The sequence below is a fragment of the Panicum virgatum genome, chromosome 2N (assembly GCF_016808335.1).
Source record: "Panicum virgatum strain AP13 chromosome 2N, P.virgatum_v5, whole genome shotgun sequence".
Lineage (NCBI taxonomy): Eukaryota > Viridiplantae > Streptophyta > Magnoliopsida > Poales > Poaceae > Panicum > Panicum virgatum.
In genome coordinates this window covers 39,945,111-39,967,407 of record NC_053146.1, presented here as the reverse complement: position 1 = coordinate 39,967,407, position 22,297 = coordinate 39,945,111, and the positions used below count along the sequence as shown (strand labels likewise).

Below are 22,297 nucleotides of genomic sequence, written 5' to 3'. Positions count from 1 at the left end.
CTCGCGTCCCGCGCTCCTGCCTGCCACGCCCCCTTGACCGCCCTCCGCTCCTCCTCCGAAAGCTTGAGCCCACCCATGAGCCCCTCCAGGTCCACCTCCCCCTTCTTCCTCCCCTTCCCCATCAAAACTCAGTGACCGCACCCCGTCCACCAGCACCGCCCACACCAGCCCCAAAGCTCACTCACCCCAACACCACCTCCACCCGCCGCCACACAGAGCCACCCCCAAGCACCCCCAGCCCGCTCCACTGGCATAGAGCAGGGAAGACCAGCACCGCACTCGATTTTGTGGAAAATGTAGTGGGATTTTGGGGAAGAAAACAGACCCGAAACCCTAGGTTCGGTACAGAGCTCTGAGTCGCCGCGTCCCAGCGGGAGTTGGTCAAACCAGAGACGGCGCAGCGGTTGGGACTTGGGAGACGCGGAAGGGCGAGGGCGACATCAAAAGCGCAGTAGTTGAAAGCGTAAAGACGAACAAAAAAAATCTTGTTTAGGGTCATTTTATTTTAGTAGTAGAGAAGAGATAGAGATAGAGAAGAGATTGAATTGGCTTGGATAGATATTTTTGTATTTTCTGTTCTGATTTTTTGCATCTCTGAATAGTTTATTTGGATTTGATGTATCTGGTGAGAATCTGTTCGTAACTTTGCACTTTTCTGAGTTTTACTTGCCCCTATAGTCAGATTGTGTTTCGTGCCTAGTCGTAAGTATCCATGAATGAAATTTCAAATTTCATAAACTCTGGTCCGGTTTTGCCTCTTGTTTCTTCCTTCCTCTTTGGTTTTTGTTGCCATTGTTAGTCAACACCAATCCATGTACTTTTTGCTGTTGATAACTAACTTTAGCTGCTATCAGTGGCATGATGGTTGTGTAATAATGTTAAACACCTTCGCTGATATAGTATAATAGTGCAGCTGAAAGGTAAATACAATTGATTCTATACGTGACAGACCTGAAACGTGGTGGCTCTTTCTGTGCCTGTGCTCGTTGCTACATTAGATTGAACTGGTAACTCTAAGTCTGGTTGTCCTGGTATCTGTGTTCAGATTGATTGCAATTTGTGGGCATATGCTTGTTGTGGAAATGTGTAGTATCTTTGATTACTTTCATTTCAATTGGTTTGGATAGATATGGATGGGAGATCTGCTTGTACTTTGTGGGAACTGGTCTGTGTCACGGGTGCACGTGTGTTTTGCTCGTGCAAATTCAGTCACGTGTTGTAATAGTAATACATGCATTAAAATTCAACACTTTTATCTTCTGGTGATTTTCTTGCTTTGGTAGTGACACTGCCCATTGTAGTTGTTGGTATTGTTAGTTCACACCAATGCAGTTGCTGCTGTTGATACTTCACTGTTACAGCTTATATTAATATATTCCTTGCAAAATCCAACTCATTCACTAACTTATGATAAAAGTGCAACTGTTTAGAGCTGATCTTTATTGTCTTACAAAAATGCAGTGCCATGGCTCGATTCCTGTTCTTTCTGAGGTTTGCCCGTCGTCGTCGTCTGCAGGCCACCCTTCGCTTGCTACGCTCCGCAAAGAGGCACCTGTCCCTTGTCTCCACACCCGCAAGCCAAGGGCGGAAGGACAAGGCCATGGGCAGGCTGCTGCGAAGGCTGCGCGTCCCCCTTGACGCTGGAGGCTATGATGAGCATGGTTTACTCACAGTGGAGCAAATCGAGTCACTACACAATGAGACTCGTGCCTTCCTCAGTGCTGAACCCCACTTCCAGGAGGAGGCGGCGCATCTTCGCCGCAATGTCGCCAGGGAGATGATCCCCGCAACAGTGGAGGCGCTTGGCCGTGCAGTTATTCCTTAAACCAACTGATGAGTGCCTATGATGGTGGGAGATGCATTAGAGCAGTCGATCTGGGGTAGTTTGATGGGAATTGTTTGTGTTTCTCAGAAAACCGTGGATATTTTGCAGAGCTAGTTGTATGAGAATATAGGTTACTTTTGTGGGTTGATTCCTGCGATTTTGGAACTAATCTGAATGTATCCTTCAAGCAAAGGGCATCACTGTGTCGTGACTCATAATATTAACAGCACTGCCGACCTGGAAATAACATGTGCTGAATCTACCTGGCATAGACTTGTATGAGCGCACTCAGATTTTGTGCGTAGTGTTTGTGCTGGACTTAGATGAGAATTTCGGTTTTTATGACTCAGACTATGTTGTTATGTTTACACGACCGTGCTGACGTTTTGTGCGGAGTGGATATTCCTTGAACGAATCTTCGCTTGCTGTCTGCGTCTACGCCGTGGATCTTATCCTTCAGTCCGAGGATCATCCGCTTTCCTGTTCGCTGTCCTTGCGCTTCCTCAGCAACCTTCGGACCCTTGACCTTGTTTGGCGAGCTACAATTCGAAGGTTATTGGCGAACTCTCTCCTTCTGTCTTAGTCGCGACAAAACCTTCGGCTTTCCGTGCGCTGAATCTGAGCTCATGAAGGCGCTTTCCTCTACCAAAGGGGAGAACAACTTTGTAGCCTCGATTGTTCTCGGGCACTCCTGCAAACTGCGGGGGAACTGTATCCAAGACAAAAAAAAAAGATTGTGGCTGTCGTTGAAACCTAGGACTTCATCTTTGTCTTGTGTTTCTTTGATCTCGGGCAGCACACTTGTTGCCTTTCTTCTTGTTCTTCATGGATCCGTGATGTGACTTTCCTAGTTTCATGTTCTTCAACTCCATGGGCTATAGTAGCCTATAGGCGTGAGTGAGACTGATTGTGCCTGTTGCGAACCAAAGCGGAGTCCGCGTCGGGATTGGTTGGGAATTGGGATGTTGCCGTGACGTGTGGAGTCAGAGACGAGGATAAAAAGTAGCACAAACGTAGGGTCATCCATAATAAAATCAGCGGCGGTGGAAAGTCAATTTAAACTGCCGTACAGTAGCACAACGTACGGTCATCCGTAATAAAGTTATTACCTAGGACGCGGCTAACTTACGGCCGGCCGTAAATTGGAACGGTGGTACGGCCACCCCTGTAGTGATGTGTGCATGCATGTGAGCAAGGAGAGAAAGAAAAAAAACATACATACACATAATTTCAAAATAAAAATGATCATAGTTTCAACACCAAGCATCGAAATCAAAATCCGATTGCACATGTGCGTTTGTTTCAATAAAATCTTTAAAACAAGATCTCACACCACTAAGTTTTAATGATATAATTTTTTTGAGAGAAAATACTTTTTCACGCATTCTAATTTGCTTATGATGTTTGCAAAAATTGCTTATGGGTTTACATCATGTTGCTTTTACACATCCGAGTTCAGTTAAGTGGATATTGATGTTCATATTTTGAAGATAGAATATTTAGTGTCAATAGTGGATAGGGGTAAACAACTTTGTTAGGTAGGTGAATGTTTATTGCATGATCAATAATAGGCGACTTTAGCAGATCGATTGAATATTTTGACTAATTGATTTTGGCATTTTTTCATTGTACATAAATTAATTTATGTGTTTTGAAAATTATCGTCGAAATACATTCAAGTGGGGTCTTATTTTGAAGATCTTCTCGAAAGAGATACAAGTGTGCAATCGGAATTTGTATTTAGTGGATGGTTTAAGAACTACAACTTTTTTAGTTTTAAAATTGTTTACGGGTGCTACTGTCCCGCGGTGGTGGAAAGTCAACTTAGACTGCCGTACAATAGCACAAACATACGACCATCCGCCATCCGTAATAAAGTCATTACCTAAAAGGACGCAGCTAACTTACGGCCGGCCGTAAATTGGAACGGTGGTACGGCCGCCCCTGTAGTGATGTGTGCATGCATGTGAGCAAGGAGAGAAAGAAAAAAACATACATGCACATAATTTCAAAATAGAAATGATTATAGTTTCAACACCAAACATCGAAATCAAAATTCGATTGCACATGTGTGTTTGTTTCAATAAAATCTTTAAAACAAGATCTCACACCACTATGTTTTAATGATATAATTTTTTGAGAGAAAATACTTTTTCACGCATTCTAATTTGCTTATGATGTTTGCAAAAATTGCTTATGGATTTACATCATGTTGCTTTTACACGTCCAAGTTCAGTTAAGTGGATATTGATGTTCATATTTTGAAGATAGAATATTTAGTGTCAATAGTGGATAGGGGTAAACAACTTTGTTAGGTAGGTGAATGTTTATTGCATGATCAATAATAGACGACTTTAGCAGATCGATTGAATATTTTGACTAATTGATTTTGGCATTTTTTCATTATACATAAATTAATTTATGTGTTTTGAAAATTATCGTCGAAATACATTCAAGTGGGGTCTTATTTTGAAGATCTCCTCGAAAGAGATACAAGTGTGCAATCGGAATTTGTATTTAGTGGATGGTTTAAGAACTATAACTTTTTTAGTTTTAAAATTGCTTACGAGTGCTACTGTCCCGCGGTGGTGGAAAGTCAACTTAGACTGCCGTACAATAGCACAAACATACGGCCATCCGTAATAAAGTCATTACCTAAAAAGTATACTGGACGACATAAACCTTGCTGGGCCCAGGGGAGCGACATACCAAAAATTACCTCCAGGCTCTCGCGAAATCGAAGAACCATGGGGCTACTGTCCCTGGCGAGGTTCACCTTTGCCAAACGCCGCCGCAGCCACCGTCACCGCCGGCGGCAAACCCATGATGGTATGCCTTTTGATTCCCCCCTCTCTCTCTAGCATTCGATTGTTACTCTGTTGGCACTTCTTGTCACACAGACGTCAAATTCTAGAATTTGAGGGCGTATTAAGGGGTGTTTGAATCTAAGTGCTATTATCCTAAAGTGCTAAAATTTAGCATTATTGTATCCAAATAGGAGTGTTAATGGGGTGGGCTAAATTTTAGTCAAGATTAAAAAATTTTAACAAAAATTTAAATGCTAATAGGTGCTAAACTTAATTTTAGCTCCTCCAAACAGACTCTTAGTGCCCAAAAAACTAACTGTTCAGATACATATAAATATTCCTCCGTCGATGTACTCTGGTTCCTTGGTCAGAGAAGTCGTATTTTCTTTTTTCCTTTTGAATTTTCTGTTTTCAAGCAGACCCCAGTGCCTGACAGATCTGTCTTGCCCTGCAGATGGATCGATTGCTTCATCAGAGGCTAAAAGTAAAAGGAAAGCCGCCTCCCCTTGCAGAAAAGTTGGGAACTCTGGAGCAGCCAAGAGGATGAGATCACAAATCACGCTGGACAGGCTCCCACAGGTACATAACATACGGCAATCAACACAACATTTTTGCCGTGCATCCTGCATGCTATATGAGCCTGCAAGCAGTTAATGGGCTTAAAACAATTGCTATAATCTAGACATTCAAGGCCTGAATTCAGCTCTTCTCAATGTACTTGTTCACACTTTGATCATAAAGGAATCTATCAGTACCTTGCTGCTCCTACAATTATATAAGAAAAATACTACTAGTGATCGAGAATGCACCCCTCTCTTGATAATCCTAAAGACAGCGATATCACACAGTTTCAGCTTTGGTACATGCCTCTTTTTCTCTATGTCCAATCAAACTCTGGGTCCTCTTTCCACATCCGGGTTGAAGATGTTTTTTATGGTTCTGCAGGATATCTTGCACCAGATACTTGCTCTCCTACCAGTGCAAGATGCTGCACGTGCTGCCTGCGTCTCCCAGGAGTTTCTACGGTCATGGAGATATTATTCTGAGCTCACATTCAGTGCCAGGACACTAGCTTTGGATGGACAAAGCAGCTATATTCAAGGTCAACTCGCTGTAGATACCATCAGCAGGTTCAATGGCATTCTGCAAAGGGAAAATTCGATTCATGCCACCACAACTCCGTGAAATTGGGTTTCACGTTGAAAATCATGCCACTCAATGGCATCGATTTCAACATGAAATCAAAAATCGTGAAATTGTAGTGGCATGGATCCAACTGACCCTTCTGCAAAACCGTGCTGGCCTTTGGGTGAAGAGGCTTAAGTTTGAACTCCGGTTTTTACACGAAGTGCAATCCAGTGATATCGACCATTGGCTTGATGCAGATACCCCAGGGATTGAGGAGCTCACTCTGGAGTTATCACGGGATGACAAAAGGAAATACATATTCCCTTGTAGGACCTTTTTTTCAGTAAAAGGATGCTTGATTCAGTCTCTTTGCCTCTATGCCTGTGGTTTTCACCCTGAACAAGGATCTTGTTCCTTCAGAAGTTTGAGAAAAGTGCATTTTAGCTGGGTGCAAATCACCACGGAAGAGTCAGGGCGCTTTCTGTTGGAGTAATGGGCTTGGCCCATTTATTCTAAAGCATTAAAAGAATTTAAAACCCACTATTAATGCTAGGGAATCAATGCTTAATTCCGTACCGGGAATTGAGGAGGATCTCAACCGACTTAAAAGGTGGACTTCGTGTACACCACTTGTGAAGCCGGTAAGAGGAGGACGGTGAACCACACGCGCGCGCTCGCTCGCCTCGCCGGGCCGGGCCGAGGCCGAGGCGAGGCGCGGCGCGGCGCGGCGCGGCCGGACGTGACGTGCGGGGGCGGCGTGGTGCGATGTGATGGCTATTTTGCCGTTGACAGCAATTAATCGTGCGATTAAACGTGCAATTAAATCTGTAATTAATGGCCATAACCGCATCACCTAAATGACTCTGATGGTGTCCAGGTTCAACGATCCTGAGCACCTGAGTCACTATATAAGGAGTGCCATTCCCCTCATCCATTCTGCACCAGAGCACTGAGGCAACTCGGCTCCTCTCTTCTCCCTCTCCAGTTGCAACAACTGAGTTCCCCAACGCTAATTTCTGCGCGCACAGAATTAGCGTGAGCAGGCCTCCGAAACCTTGCTCGCCTTGAGATCCTGCACGGGATAGGCGGGCAATCAGGTTTTTGGGTAACGCTTTAGCGTGACTGCTCAAAAATACTAAGGCTTTGCCTGATTGTACGACTACTTCCTGGTGGACGAGCCGAACGACTACGTCGACTACATTCTGGTGGCCGAACGACTACGTCGACTACATCTTGGTGACCGTTCGCGGGACTGCACTGCGAACTTCTTCCTGCACCGATTTAGTTCGACTACTTCGACTGAGGCCAACCGAGTAGATGTCTACTCCAGTTGGTAACAGCGCAGCCAATGCCTCCGGCAACGGCCCCGCTTCAGGGTACTCCCTGAAACTTTGGTTATTTATATTGTTTATGCTTATATGTGTGATAAGTATAAACATGTTCACATGTTTTATTTTACTCCTTAAAGTCATAGAAATATTGTTAGTTTATACATTTAATTTTGGAATTAAAATATACCGAAAATTGCCTAGATATCTAACAATCCAAAAACCTGAATGTGTTAATAGGCTTTCGGTATCTAGCTTTGCTGCATCAATCAAACCACCACCTTTTGATGGTTCAAATTACAAACGTTGGCAAGAGCGGCTTATACTGTGGTTAACACTATCGAGAGTGATCCATGTGAAAGAGGGTAAGCCTGAACAATTCTCTCCAGAGGAAGGGAGTGCGTTCGATGAGGCTGATATCCTCTTTCGAGGCTTGATCATTAGTGTTCTCGGTGATAACCTGGTGGATTCTTATATCCGGCTGCCAACTGGCAAAGCATTGTGGGATGCTCTTGAGGCTCAATATGGAGTATCTGACGCCGGGAGTGAGTTGTATATCATGGAGCAGTTCCTTGAGTACAGGATGGTCGAAGACCGTTCTGTAGTGGAACAGGCTCATGAAATACATACTCTGGCAAAAGATCTCAAAAATTGCAGAAAAGAGTCCCCATGTGTGTTACCCAATAAGTTTGTGGCTGGAGGTATAATCTCTAAGCTGCCACCTTCTTGGAGGGACTTTGCTACTTCTCTAAAACACAAGAGACAGGAGTTCACAATAGATGGACTCATAGGGACTCTTGATGTTGAGGAGAAGGCGAGAGCAAAGGACATACGTGGGAAAGGAGTTGTTGGTGCTTCAAGTGCCAATCTTGTTCAGAAGAACAACTCCCACAAGAACAAGAAAAAGCCACCGCAGAACCAACCAAAGACTAAGAAGACAACCACTTTTAAGAAGAAGAAGAAGATGGGAGCTTGCTATGTGTGCGCTAGTACGGATCACTTTGCTGCAAAGTGTCCGAACCGCAAAGACAACGACTCCGCCAACATGGTTATTAGCGAGCCTGGAGGAACATCGGGGTACGGTAATTTATTACCTACTGTTCTTTCAGTCTTTGGTTCACCCGAGTGGTGGGTTGACACTGGTGCTAATATTCATATTTGTGCTGATGCTTCTTTGTTCTCTTCTTACCAGACCGGCGGGACTTCCTCCTTGCTGATGGGGAACGGATCACATGCGCGTGTTCTTGGTGTTGGTACGGTAAATCTGAAGTTTACTTCGGGGAAGACCGTGCAGCTGAAGAACGTACAGCATGTCCCCACCATCAAGAAGAATTTAGTCAGCGGCTCTCTACTGTGTAGAGATGGTTTCAAATTAGTCTTTGAGTCCAATAAATGTATCTTGTCTAAGTTTGGTACTTTTGTTGGAAAAGGTTATGAAAGCGGAGGCTTGTTCCGTCTTTCTTTGTCAGATGTTTGTAATAAAATTGCATACAATGTTATTAACATTGATGAAACAAATGTTTGGCATTCGAGGCTTTGTCACGTTAATTTTGGTTGTATGATGCGCTTAGCTAATTTGAGCTTAATTCCAAAGTTCACTTTTGTCAAAAATTCTAAGTGTCATGTATGTGTTGAATCAAAACAAACTCGTAAGACTCATAAGACCGCGGAGGCAAGGAGCTTGGCACCCTTAGAATTAATTCATTCCGATTTGTGCGAAATGAATGGAGTGTTGACAAAAGGTGGTAAAAAATATTTCATGACTTTGATTGATGATAGTACTAGATTTTGTTACATCTATTTGTTGAAGTCAAAAGATGAAGCTTTATACTACTTTAAAATCTATAAAGCTGAAGTAGAAAACCAACTTGAGAGAAAGATCAAAAGAGTTAGGTCAGATCGTGGTGGCGAGTATTTCTCAAATTTATTTACTTTATTCTGCGAGGAACATGGTATTATTCATGAGAGGACGCCTCCCTATTCACCTCAGTCAAATGGGGTTGCCGAAAGAAAGAACCGCACTCTAACGGATTTGGTTAACGCCATGTTAGATACAGCGGGGCTTTCCAAGGAATGGTGGGGTGAGGCTATATTGACTGCATGTCATGTCCTAAATCGTGTTCCTACAAAGAATAAAGAGATAACTCCATTCGAGGAATGGGAGAAGAAAAGGCCAACACTGTCATACTTACGTACATAGGGTTGTTTGGCAAAAGTGAGTGTGCCAATAACCAAGAAACGTAAGTTTGGACCTAAAACTGTGGATTGTATCTTTCTAGGTTATGCTATTCACAGCGTTGGATATAGATTTTTAATAGTGAAATCTGGAGTACCTGACATGCATGTTGGTACTATAATGGAGTCCAGAGATGCTACATTTTTTGAAAACATTTTTCCCATGAGAGATGAAACAAGTTCATCTAGACAAGAGTTCATCGAGGATGATGGCTCTGCTGAGCCGATAGAATACAATGAACATACACTTGTAGAAAATCCTGAGGAGAATAACAATGATGCTCCGAGAAAGAGCAAGAGACAAAGGACTGTAAAGTCTTTTGGTGATGATTTCATTGTATACCTCATAGATGATACACCCAGAACCATTGAAGAGGCATATTCATCTCCTGATGCTGACTATTGGAAGGAAGCAGTAAGGAGTGAGATGGATTCTATTATGTCTAATGGAACCTGGGAGGTCGTTGAACGTCCTTATGGATGTAAACCAGTTGGATGCAAGTGGGTGTTCAAGAAAAAGCTTAGGCCAGATGGTACTATTGAAAAGTACAAGGCTAGGCTTGTGGCCAAGGGTTATACCCAAAAAGAAGGAGAAGATTTCTTTGACACTTATTCACCAGTTGCCCGATTGACCACAATTCGGGTGTTACTTTCCCTGGCAGCCTCTTATGGTCTTCTCGTTCATCAGATGGACGTTGAGACGGCTTTCCTCAATGGAGAGTTAGAAGAGGAGATCCATATGGATCAGCCGGATGGGTTTGTATCAAAGGGTCAAGAAGGAATGGTTTGTAAGTTGTTAAAATCTTTATATGGTCTCAAGCAAGCGCCTAAGCAGTGGCATGAAAAGTTTGATAGAACTTTGACCTCTTCTGGCTTTGTTGTGAACGAAGCTGACAGATGTGTGTACTATCGCTATGGTGGGGCTGAAGGAGTGATTTTGTGCTTGTATGTGGATGACATACTGATCTTTGGCACTAGCCTTAATGTGATTAAGGAAGTCAAAGAGTTTTTATCTCAAAATTTTGAGATGAAGGATCTGGGAGAAGCTGATGTTATCCTTAATATAAAACTGGTAAAAGAGATCAATGGTGGGGTGATTCTTACACAGTCTCACTATGTGGAGAAGGTGTTAAGTCGCTTTGGTTATAGCAACTATAAACCTGTCTCAACACCATATGATGCCAGTTTAATTCTTAGAAAGAACAAAAGGATAATGCGAGATCAGCTGAGATATTCTCAGATCATTGGTTCATTAATGTATTTAGCGAGCGCTACAAGACCTGACATCTCGTTTGCTGTAAGCAAACTGAGCCGGTTTGTTTCAAACCCGGGAGATGATCATTGGAAGGCTCTTGAAAGAGTAATGCGCTATCTGAAGGGGACAATGAACTATGGAATTCACTACACCGGGTACCCAAGGGTACTAGAAGGGTATAGTGATTCAAATTGGATTTTTGATGCTGATGAGATAAAGGCCACAAGTGGATATGTGTTTACACTTGGTGGTGGAGCTGTTTCCTGGAAGTCTTGCAAGCAGACCATCTTAACGAGGTCAACTATGGAAGCAGAACTCACAGCATTAGATACTGCCACTGTTGAGGCTGAGTGGCTTCGTGAGCTCCTTATGGACTTGCCGATAGTTGAAAAACCGTTACCGGCAATCCTAATGAACTGTGACAATCAAACGGTAATTGTCAAGGTGAATAGTTCAAAGGATAACATGAAGTCATCTAGACATGTAAAAAAGCGGTTGAAATCTGTCAGAAAATTGAGAAACTCCGGAGTTATAGCCCTGGACTATGTTCAGACGGCTAAAAATCTGGCAGATCAGTTTACAAAGGGTCTTTCACGAAATGTGATAGACAATGCATCTATGGAATTGGGCTTGAGACCCACGTGAGTCATTCTATAGTGGAAACCTGTCCTATGTGATCGGAGATCCCGTGAATTAGGATGGTGAAACAAACTAAAGTCTGACAGTGAGAAGAGAACCTTTGTAAAAAGGGCTCATTCCGTGTATAAGGTGCATTTCTCTTCTAATCTGTATGGCAGGTTGGTCTATACCTTAATGTGTGCCAGGTGGTTTCTTTTAAACAAATGAGTTGTTTTCTGCCAGGTGGTTTCTTTTAAACAAATGAGTTGTTTTCTTGAAACAAAGATGTTGTCCTACAGAACATCTGAAAGGAACACACCTATATGAGTTTGACCACTGGTCATGGTCTATGAGAATTGGGTATTCTCTAGAAACTCATGAAGGGCCTGGAGTATGACTTATAAGCTCCAAACCGCGGGGATGCTTATGCAGCCTAGTACCAGTGTAGGGCTCTGGTCAAACTTGTTTGCACAAAACTGGCAATTCAAGGCATAGTCCATTGCACAGTTGTGAATAAGTGTAGCCTTTGTCCTAGATGGAAGTTCAACTTAACAGTCTCTGTCGAATACTGGTATATCAATGAGGGAATGAGGGTATTTCTAGTGTGGCTTGAATTTCTTGGTGGGGATTGTTGGAGTAATGGGCTTGGCCCATTTATTCTAAAGCATTAAAAGAATTTAAAGCCCACTATTAATGCTAGGAAATCAATGCTTAATTCCGTACCGGGAATTGAGGAGGATCTCAACCGACTTAAAAGGTGGACTTCGTGTACACCACTTGTGAAGCCGGTAAGAGGAGGACGGTGAACCACACGCGCGCGCGCTCGCTCGCCTCGCCGGGCCGGGCCGTGGCCGTGGCCGTGGCCGAGGCGAGGCGCGGCGCGGCGCGGCGCGGCCGGCCGACTGGGCGGGCGGGCGGTGCGGTGCGCGTGCGCGTGCGGGGGCGGCGCGGCGCGGCGCGGTGCGATGTGATGGCTATTTTGCCGTTGACAGCAATTAATCGTGCGATTAAACATGTAATTAAATCTGTAATTAATGGCCATAACCGCATCACCTAAATGACTCTGATGGTGTCCAGGTTCAACGATCCTGAGCACCTGAGTCACTATATAAGGAGTGCCATTCCCCTCATCCATTCTGCACCAGAGCACTGAGGCAACTCGGCTCCTCTCTTCTCCCTCTCCAGTTGCAACAACTGAGTTCCCCAACGCTAATTTCTGCGCGCACAGAATTAGCGTGAGCAGGCCTCCGAAACCTTGCTCGCCTTGAGATCCTGCACGGGATAGGCGGGCAATCAGGTTTTTGGGTAACGCTTTAGCGTGACTGCTCAAAAATACTAAGGCTTTGCCTGATTGTACGACTACTTCCTGGTGGACGAGCCGAATGACTACGTCGACTACATTCTGGTGGCCGAACGACTACGTCGACTACATCTTGGTGACCGTTCGCGGGACTGCACTGCGAACTTCTTCCTGCACCAATTTAGTTCGACTACTTCGACTGAGGCCAACCGAGTAGATGTCTACTCCAGTTGGTAACAGCGCAGCCAATGCCTCCGGCAACGGCCCCGCTTCAGGGTACTCCCTGAAACTTTGGTTATTTATATTGTTTATGCTTATATGTGTGATAAGTATAAACATGTTCACATGTTTTATTTTACTCCTTAAAGTCATAGAAATATTGTTAGTTTATACATTTAATTTTGGAATTAAAATATACCGAAAATTGCCTAGATATCTAACAATCCAAAAACCTGAATGTGTTAATAGGCTTTCGGTATCTAGCTTTGCTGCATCAATCAAACCACCACCTTTTGATGGTTCAAATTACAAACGTTGGCAAGAGCGGCTTATACTGTGGTTAACACTATCGAGAGTGATCCATGTGAAAGAGGGTAAGCCTGAACAATTCTCTCCAGAGGAAGGGAGTGCGTTCGATGAGGCTGATATCCTCTTTCGAGGCTTGATCATTAGTGTTCTCGGTGATAACCTGGTGGATTCTTATATCCGGCTGCCAACTGGCAAAGCATTGTGGGATGCTCTTGAGGCTCAATATGGAGTATCTGACGCCGGGAGTGAGTTGTATATCATGGAGCAGTTCCTTGAGTACAGGATGGTCGAAGACCGTTCTGTAGTGGAACAGGCTCATGAAATACATACTCTGGCAAAAGATCTCAAAAATTGCAGAAAAGAGTCCCCATGTGTGTTACCCAATAAGTTTGTGGCTGGAGGTATAATCTCTAAGCTGCCACCTTCTTGGAGGGACTTTGCTACTTCTCTAAAACACAAGAGACAGGAGTTCACAATAGATGGACTCATAGGGACTCTTGATGTTGAGGAGAAGGCGAGAGCAAAGGACATACGTGGGAAAGGAGTTGTTGGTGCTTCAAGTGCCAATCTTGTTCAGAAGAACAACTCCCACAAGAACAAGAAAAAGCCACCGCAGAACCAACCAAAGACTAAGAAGACAACCACTTTTAAGAAGAAGAAGAAGACGGGAGCTTGCTATGTGTGCGCTAGTACGGATCACTTTGCTGCAAAGTGTCCGAACCGCAAAGGCAACGACTCCGCCAACATGGTTATTAGCGAGCCTGGAGGAACATCGGGGTACGGTAATTTATTACCTACTGTTCTTTCAGTCTTTGGTTCACCCGAGTGGTGGGTTGACACTGGTGCTAATATTCATGTTTGTGCTGATGCTTCTTTGTTCTCTTCTTACCAGACCGGCGGGACTTCCTCCTTGCTGATGGGGAACGGATCACATGCGCGTGTTCTTGGTGTTGGTACGGTAAATCTGAAGTTTACTTCGGGGAAGACCGTGCAGCTGAAGAACGTACAGCATGTCCCCACCATCAAGAAGAATTTAGTCAGCGGCTCTCTACTGTGTAGAGATGGTTTCAAATTAGTCTTTGAGTCTAATAAATGTATCTTGTCTAAGTTTGGTACTTTTGTTGGAAAAGGTTATGAAAGCGGAGGCTTGTTCCGTCTTTCTTTGTCAGATGTTTGTAATAAAATTGCATACAATGTTATTAACGTTGATGAAACAAATGTTTGGCATTCGAGGCTTTGTCACGTTAATTTTGGTTGTATGATGCGCTTAGCTAATTTGAGCTTAATTCCAAAGTTCACTTTTGTCAAAAATTCTAAGTGTCATGTATGTGTTGAATCAAAACAAACTCGTAAGACTCATAAGACCGCGGAGGCAAGGAGCTTGACACCCTTAGAATTAATTCATTCCGATTTGTGCGAAATGAATGGAGTGTTGACAAAAGGTGGTAAAAAATATTTCATGACTTTGATTGATGATAGTACTAGATTTTGTTACATCTATTTGTTGAAGTCAAAAGATGAAGCTTTATACTACTTTAAAATCTATAAAGCTGAAGTAGAAAACCAACTTGAGAGAAAGATCAAAAGAGTTAGGTCAGATCGTGGTGGCGAGTATTTCTCAAATTTATTTACTTTATTCTGCGAGGAACATGGTATTATTCATGAGAGGACGCCTCCCTATTCACCTCAGTCAAATGGGGTTGCCGAAAGAAAGAACCGCACTCTAACGGATTTGGTTAACGCCATGTTAGATACAGCGGGGCTTTCCAAGGAATGGTGGGGTGAGGCTATATTGACTGCATGTCATGTCCTAAATCGTGTTCCTACAAAGAATAAAGAGATAACTCCATTCGAGGAAACTTTTTATGGTCGTTCCTTTTTATGGTGTAGTAAGCAATTTGCCACCACAAAAATTCTTCCATCTCAAGCACCTGGAGCTTGCAATTGTTGGACCAAGGACTGAAATCACCTTTTTCCATAGATACCTGTCTCTGGTTCCTTTTCTCATCGCTTGTCCGGCATTGGAAACTTTTATCTTGCATGTATGACATATTATCTCTCAAAGCACCATTTTTCAGTTATTTCCCTGGTATTGTATCATCAGAATAAATAGCTTAATATTTGTTTTGTACAGGTGGAGCAGTCTGCAGTGCAGCAATCTCATTTGGTAATTGACCCTGCAAAACTGATGAAGCTTCCAAGGCATCATCATGAAAGCATCAAGCATGTGACCATCACTGGTTTTTGCCCCATAACAAGATTGATGGAGCTGATATTCTATGTCCTTGAGAACGCAGTGATGCTTTAATGCCTCATACTGGACAACAGAATCTGTGGTTTTGAGAAGGATTTGGTTGCAAGCAATCCACAGGATACCGAAACCCGTGATTTCGAACAGTGGAGGAATAATTTCAGGAGCAATGAAGAATTTCTTCAGTACATGAGGAGGGGGACACATCCAATTCCATATTGGGAGGCTTACCTTTCTCACGTTGCTATCAAGAAGTATGTCCTAGGGAGAGTTCCTGCGTCTGTAGAATTAAAGATACTAGGTGCACCCCCCATGAAGTTATGCCCAAAATTTTAGCATTGGAAAGGCGAGCAACTACTGTTGTTAAATTCTATTCTTCTCTGTTTCATTAAAAGGATCACATCTAGGTGTACAAACCGGGTTGGGGTACATGGTTCTGAGTAGTAAATACAAGTGTTCATCCCTGATCACAAGAGAGAGAGAGGGGGGGGGGGGAGGTGTAGGAGGCGCAGACAGTCCACGGGCGTGGATGCAGAGGTGCCGGAGGCCATGGCGCCGAGGAGCTCGGGGTCGTTGAGGCGCAAGTCCAGCGGCGACGGTGGTCGGTGAGGGTAGCGGAAGACTTCGGGCCTCCACCGGCACTGGCCGACGACGGGAGTGGCGGCAGTGTACGACGTGGTGGCGCTGGGGTGCTTCCCGTCGGTTTCGCGCTCACCCCAGATCGGTAGTGTTGTGGGAGAGGGGTTTGGCAGCGGTCAACTTGGATAAACGTGCCCCGGCCCCTCTCCTTTTCTTTATAGCACGGGCGACGGGGCCCTCCAGCCATAATGACTAGGCACCCCCGATTAGGGCGCAAATCAAGGGATTGGGATAGATCTTTGGATCTGGCCCTGGAGATCAATTCCAACATTCTCCTCCTTGATCTCTCATTATTCTTATTCTTGTTTTGTATCTGAGTTTGGTCCATCTCATCGTAGATCAGTGTATAGGGCGTGCCTCGTCATGACAGTTATTACCGTCAGATTAACAGCCACAATCACCTCTCTGGTCTGAAACAGAGTCTTATTCTAGGGCCCTCTTTGTCCAGGGATCATAGGCTTTCCCTTAAACCCATGCCGGCTAAGTGTTCTCTGAACACATTGGGTGGTAGACCTTTTGTAAGCAGATCCACTAACATCTTGCTTGTTCTGATATGTTCTAGACAAATAGTTTGATCCTGGACTTGCTCCTTAATGAGAGGATCTGAAGGTGCCTAGAGGGGGGAGGGGGTGAATAGGCTAAATTTAAAATTAAAACACTTAAAAAATCGGATTAGTAACAGGTGACCCGGACTGTCCGGGGTTAGGTCCGGACACTCCGGACTGTCCGGGGTTAGATTTTGTTAAAGACGCGATAGCCGTGAGCATTTGAGGCATATCCAAGAAGAAACCCGTCATCTACTTTAGGAGCAAACTTAGAAGTTTTGTATTTCTTATTTAGAATGAAACACTTACTCCCGAAGACCCTAAAGTATGATAGATTTGGCTTTTTACCAAGAAGTAGCTCAGATGCCGTCTTGTTCAAGATTTTGTGAAGATAGAGGCAGTTGATTGCATGACATGCCGTATTGATTGCTTCCGCCCAAAATTGATTCGAGATCTTGTATTCATCAAGCATTGTTCTTGCGGCTTCTATGAGAGTTCTATTCTTTTTCTCAACAATTCCATTTTGTTGAGGTGTGTATGGTACTGAGAACTCATGACCAGTTCATTCTTCATCAAGATATTCTTCTATGTTGGTGTTCTTAAACTCGGTGCCATTGTCGCTTCTTACTCTCTTGATCTTGGTTTCAAACTCATTTTGGGCTCTTTTTGTAAATTTCTTGAAAGTTTTTTGTACTACACTTTTGTCATGCAAGAAGAATACCCAAGTAAAATGAGAGTAATCATCAATAATGACAAAACCATATTTGTTACCACCAATGCTAATATAAGCCACCGGCCCAAAGAGATCCATATGGAGAAGCTCAAATGGCTTGACGGTGGTGACAATGCTCTTTGATGGATGAGGAACACCAGCTTGTTTTCCCGCTTGGCATGCACTACACACACAATTTTTCTCAAAGAAAACATTTGTTAGCCTTAGGATGTGAATCACCTTTAGAAGCTTGTTGAGATTTTTAATCCTAACATGAGCTAGTCGGAGATGCCATAACCAACCCAGGATAGACTCTTGGGAGAGTGTTCCCCCGACATCTTCCTTCGTTCTCCAAGCGGTTAGGCTCAAACACGGAGATCCAAGCTCTGATACCAATTGAGAGAATCTGAAGGTGCCTAGAGGAAGGTGCCTAGAGGGGGGATGAATAGGCTAAATCTTAAATTAAAACACTTAAAAAATCAGATTAGTAACAGGTGGCCCGGACTGTCCGGGGTTAGGTCCGGACACTCCGGACTGTCCGGGTGAAAACCTGGACTCTCCGGGTCACAGTGCAACATGCTAAAGAGTATAAGTAGAGAGTGTGAAGCTTGAATCAAATGAACTTGAAGTTACCAGGAGGTGCTTCTAAGACAATTCTACCAAACAAGCTTGACAAAAACCTTGTAAACAAGTAGATCGACCTCAAACCCTAACAAAGTCAACTTGCACACAAATATCAAGTAAAACAAGTAAAGCAACAAGAAGTGATGCATGATTTGTTTTCCAAAGTTCACACCCGAAGGTGCTACGTCTCCGTTGAGGAAGAGTTCAAGAGACGGTGCTCAAGAACCCCTATGCTCCTCACCCAAGGGCAATACCAACACTCAAGCCCGAGGTTACTTACTATGGATTCCTCGGAGTGGAATGAAGCTTACAAACTTCCCGTGGAGCTCACAATGCAGCTTGAGCACTCACGAGCACGCCTAGCTTCTAGGAGCTCAAAGCTCCAAGAGTAAAAGACTTGAATCCACGGGCTCGACGAAGAACTAGTGCTCAAGGGTTGGAATGGATGCTCACTAGATCGAATCTCTTCTCTTACAAGTCTCTCACTTGAATCCCTCAAGAAATCTCTCAAGAATCAAAGGGGAGGGAGTGAGAGAGCTTGTTCTAGGGTTAGCACCTGGTCAGGTTCGAAATGAGCAAGAGAGAGAGTAAGTGAGGGGGTAAGAGGGGTATTTATACTCCTCACGCTGAAAAATAGCCATTGGACAGAAAGGTTCCCGGATACTCCAGGATATGGTCCAGACACTCCGGACACCCGGACTATCCGGGCTGAAGTCCGAACTAACCGAACCCAGCTCACAAACTCACTCATGGCTACTTCTTTTTGGATTTTGTGTGATAAAGATATCTCGTTGGTTTTGTTGAGGTTCCTTGAGCACTAAAACTTAGTCACAACCTTTGGATCGACGCCCCCCTTGATAGTACGACATTCCTAAACTCAATTTATAAATCGAAAAACTAGTTCTAGAACTTATATTCAACACCGCTTTTTCATTTCCTTTTTGAGGGGCGTACTTCATCATTCTTGATCGTTTATCCAACCGTAGCTCCTGCACACATGCTTAGATAACACATTAAATGTACATGGTTATGTCGTCAAACACCAAAACCCACTTAGGGGCCTAGATTCCTTTTAATCTCCCCCTTTTTGGTGATTGATGACAACTCCATGTACTTCATTTGATAATCGAAATGAATGTAACTCACTAGTATATAAAGAGCTCCCCCTAGAAGTATGGCATGAATTTGAATTTCAAATTTAACTTCTCAAATGTCAAATATTGGCAAAATGATACAAACCAAATTGCTCTTTATATAATATGCAGTGGGGTGAGTGTGTGTGCTCAAGAATCAAAAGTGAATGCATATGACAAGTCATGCACACAAAAAGGAGTGTTTGCACCCTCAGTCCCGGACTATCCGAACATGAGGTCCGGACTATCCGGACCAGGCAGAGCAGAACACAAAAGCATCAAACATCTATTCAAATTCTAAGAATCACACTACCACATATTTGCCTTAAAACATAATAAATAGATGATCAAAGCCACAGAGTAGCACACATTACATAAGTTCTCAATCCACGAAAGGTCCTTACACGAATAGATAGATAAAGTTCAAGTTCTCACAACCGAACAACCAAAAGACCCGAAACGACTTAGAGTACCAAGAATGCCACACACACACGATAGATAAGTCATACAAGCCGATACAAGCGCGAAGCGCTAAATGAGTACATGAGATCTTTTCACTCCCCCTTTGTCAACAAGCGCTAAAAAGGGAATGAAAAAGCAAGTAAAGCGTCACTCATCGACGTTAGGAACGTCATCGGAGGTGTCCTCGTCTTCATCGAAGTCGCGGTGCTCCTTGTAACCCTATGGCTCTTCTTCTTCGGTCTCCTCGTCCTCATCGAATATTTCTTGATCGGAACGACGGGGAACATGAGCGGTGCGGCTGACCTGGCGGCGACGCTGACGAGGAAGAGGAACAAAGGCCGGCTCTGGAATGGCATCGGCTGCGTCCCACTCGGCGAAGGGATCGTCGAACGCTGGAAGCTCATCATGAGCATCCACTGGAAGGCCCATATGAGCCTTGATAGCTTGAATGTCTTGGTGATTTTCATTTACCTTAGAAGCCATAGTCTTGCACATGCAGAAGATGCTGCGAAGGGCCCTCTTGATGAAAGAATCACTTCGGTCACGACGAGAGGCGCCCGAGTAGCTAGGTGCAGCAGAAGAGGACGGTGTTGAGTCTGGCCTAGAAATCCTGGTGGCTCCAGCATGCCTAGGAGGAGGTGGTGGTGCATCACCTGAGCGAGGACGGAGGTGAAGGGGCTCATGCTTGTGATCCTTTGGGAATGTGATCTTGGTCACCCTCTCAATCATATACATGATGTACGGTGCATATGAAAGATGCTTGTCTGGATCTATCATCTCTCTCCGAAGCTCATTCCACATGTAATCCATGATGCAAAAAGGCTGACCACCGGGAAAAGTCCTTGATAAGAGATTTACTACGTAGTGGTGAAGGGCTGTACCATCTCCTTTCTTGGCATCAACTGTGTTTTTGAAAAATCTATTCAAGCCATAGTAGCATGGCAGAAGAGTGCTTGCATTATCTTCATTTGCAAGCATAGGATTGAAGAATAGCTCTGGCACTTGATGACTCCTAAGCACTTGCTCAACATGAATTGGGTCACGTTTCTCATCTTTTGATCCAAGCCAAGGAGTCTCGAAAAGGTCATGTAGTCAATGCCATACTTTTCTCCCTCAGTAGTCCAATAGAAATTGACTCGGTGTGCATCATAGTATAAAGAGGAGACAAACGGAGCAAGGATTTCGGTGTTCCAATTATACCTAAACCCCATGAGGTCATAATGTCCAAACTCCTTGCATATCACCATGGTGTCATTGTAGTGTGGATCATTCAGTTTCTCAAAGTAAGGCCAATCCACATACTTGCACGGGATAGATGCCTCAGATCCCTTGAGCACAATAGTCATATAAAAGTCATGGTGAAGCTGACACCAAAAATGTCTCTCAAGGCCCTCACACTTCTCCAATCTATAGACATCTTCTTGTCTAGCATCCCTTAGTGCCACTTCTTGCCCGCTGTAGTTTTTGGGTAACTCAACAGCAAAACCTTCTACATGTTGTGGAGGGGCAAGTCTAAGAAAGTTGTTGTATCTTTTCTGATCTGGAGCAAACTCTACTTGCAAATGAGGCGGAGTTTGAGGACAAATGTCATAGGCAATACCTCGCCTCTGAGGGTTGGCCCTGGCTGGAGGAGGATTGGGCCTGCTTTGCAAGATGTAGGGAGCACGGTGAGGCTCACGAGTTGGGGGTGCCTGACTACTACTACCCGCGAGTTCCTTGCCGGGGCGACGGCGAGGACGCAACTCGCGCCGAGGAGGGCTAGGAGGTGACTCATCATCCTCCCTCTGAGTGCTAGGATCATGGCGCTGCTTCACCCTGCGCTCTCTACCCATTGCCTGGATAGAGAAGTAGTGAACGAATGAATATGAAGTCTGGGTGGATTTGATGGTTGAGGCTTCGAAATCACTAGGTCCGGACAGTCCCGAGTTGAGCCCGGATACTCCGGGGTCCGGAGTATCCGGGGTCCAAACCCGGAGTATCCGGGACAGGCGCCCGAAACCCCAACTTAATTAAAACTAAAGATTTCTCCATGGGATTTGAATGAAATTGAATCTACAGGTTCCTAGTGATGCTAGAAGACAATGCCCTAAAGGAAACCCTAGAAATCCTTCTACATTTAGAGATCGAAAGAAATGAATTTCAAAATACCTTGAGGCCTTCAAGAACGCGCGGGAACTTCAAATCCAATGATTCTCCAGAGATTCTGGAGTGGAGGAGATCCTTCCCTTAAGATTTGGAAAGAAAATGTTGGTGGGAGAGTGGAAATCGCCCTTAGGGCGAATCTGGGTGGAGTGTGGCGGCGTGGGGGTGAAATAGAAGAGGAAACGGTAAAAAAACCGTCCCCCACGCGGTATATATACCCTAGGAAAACTTGGTTCGGACTATCCGGGTCCAAGTCCGGACTATCCGGGGGTGCCCGGACTGTCCGGGTGAAAGTCCGGACAATCCGACTCCCCCTGAAGATGTGCATATGTGTTTGTAAAAGAATGATTTGGAATAGATATAAATTGAAGATCTAGTGGCCTGAGATACATTACTCACTTGAGATCAGCCAACAATCAATCAAGATGAACAATGACCTCAAGTAAGCAACGAATAAATCCAAACTTTTCGAAATCCACACTTTAACGGTTTGTTTTGAGTTAAAATTTTTCTTTTCAAAATATCCTATACTAGTTTCACACAAGTATGTACAAGAGTCAAGCTAGGTTACGAGAATCCAAAACCTTTGCTCATCTAGAGGCTTAGTAAAGATATCGGCAAGTTGCCTGTCGGTGCTTACATGTCGTAAAGCAATATCTCCCTTAGCCTCATGATCCCGTAAGAAATGATGTCTTATATCTATGTGCTTTGTTCGGAAGTATTGCACCGGGTTGTTAGCTAGTTTGATTGCGCTCTCATTATCAC

The 22,297-nt window shown here is 44.2% G+C and overlaps 1 pseudogene; it reads left to right on the top strand.

Moving 5' to 3' along the window:
- The first annotated feature begins 1,600 nt into the window (after positions 1-1,600).
- LOC120662605 lies at positions 1,601-15,611 on the top strand (annotated as a pseudogene).
- Positions 15,612-22,297: the final 6,686 nt, after the last annotated feature.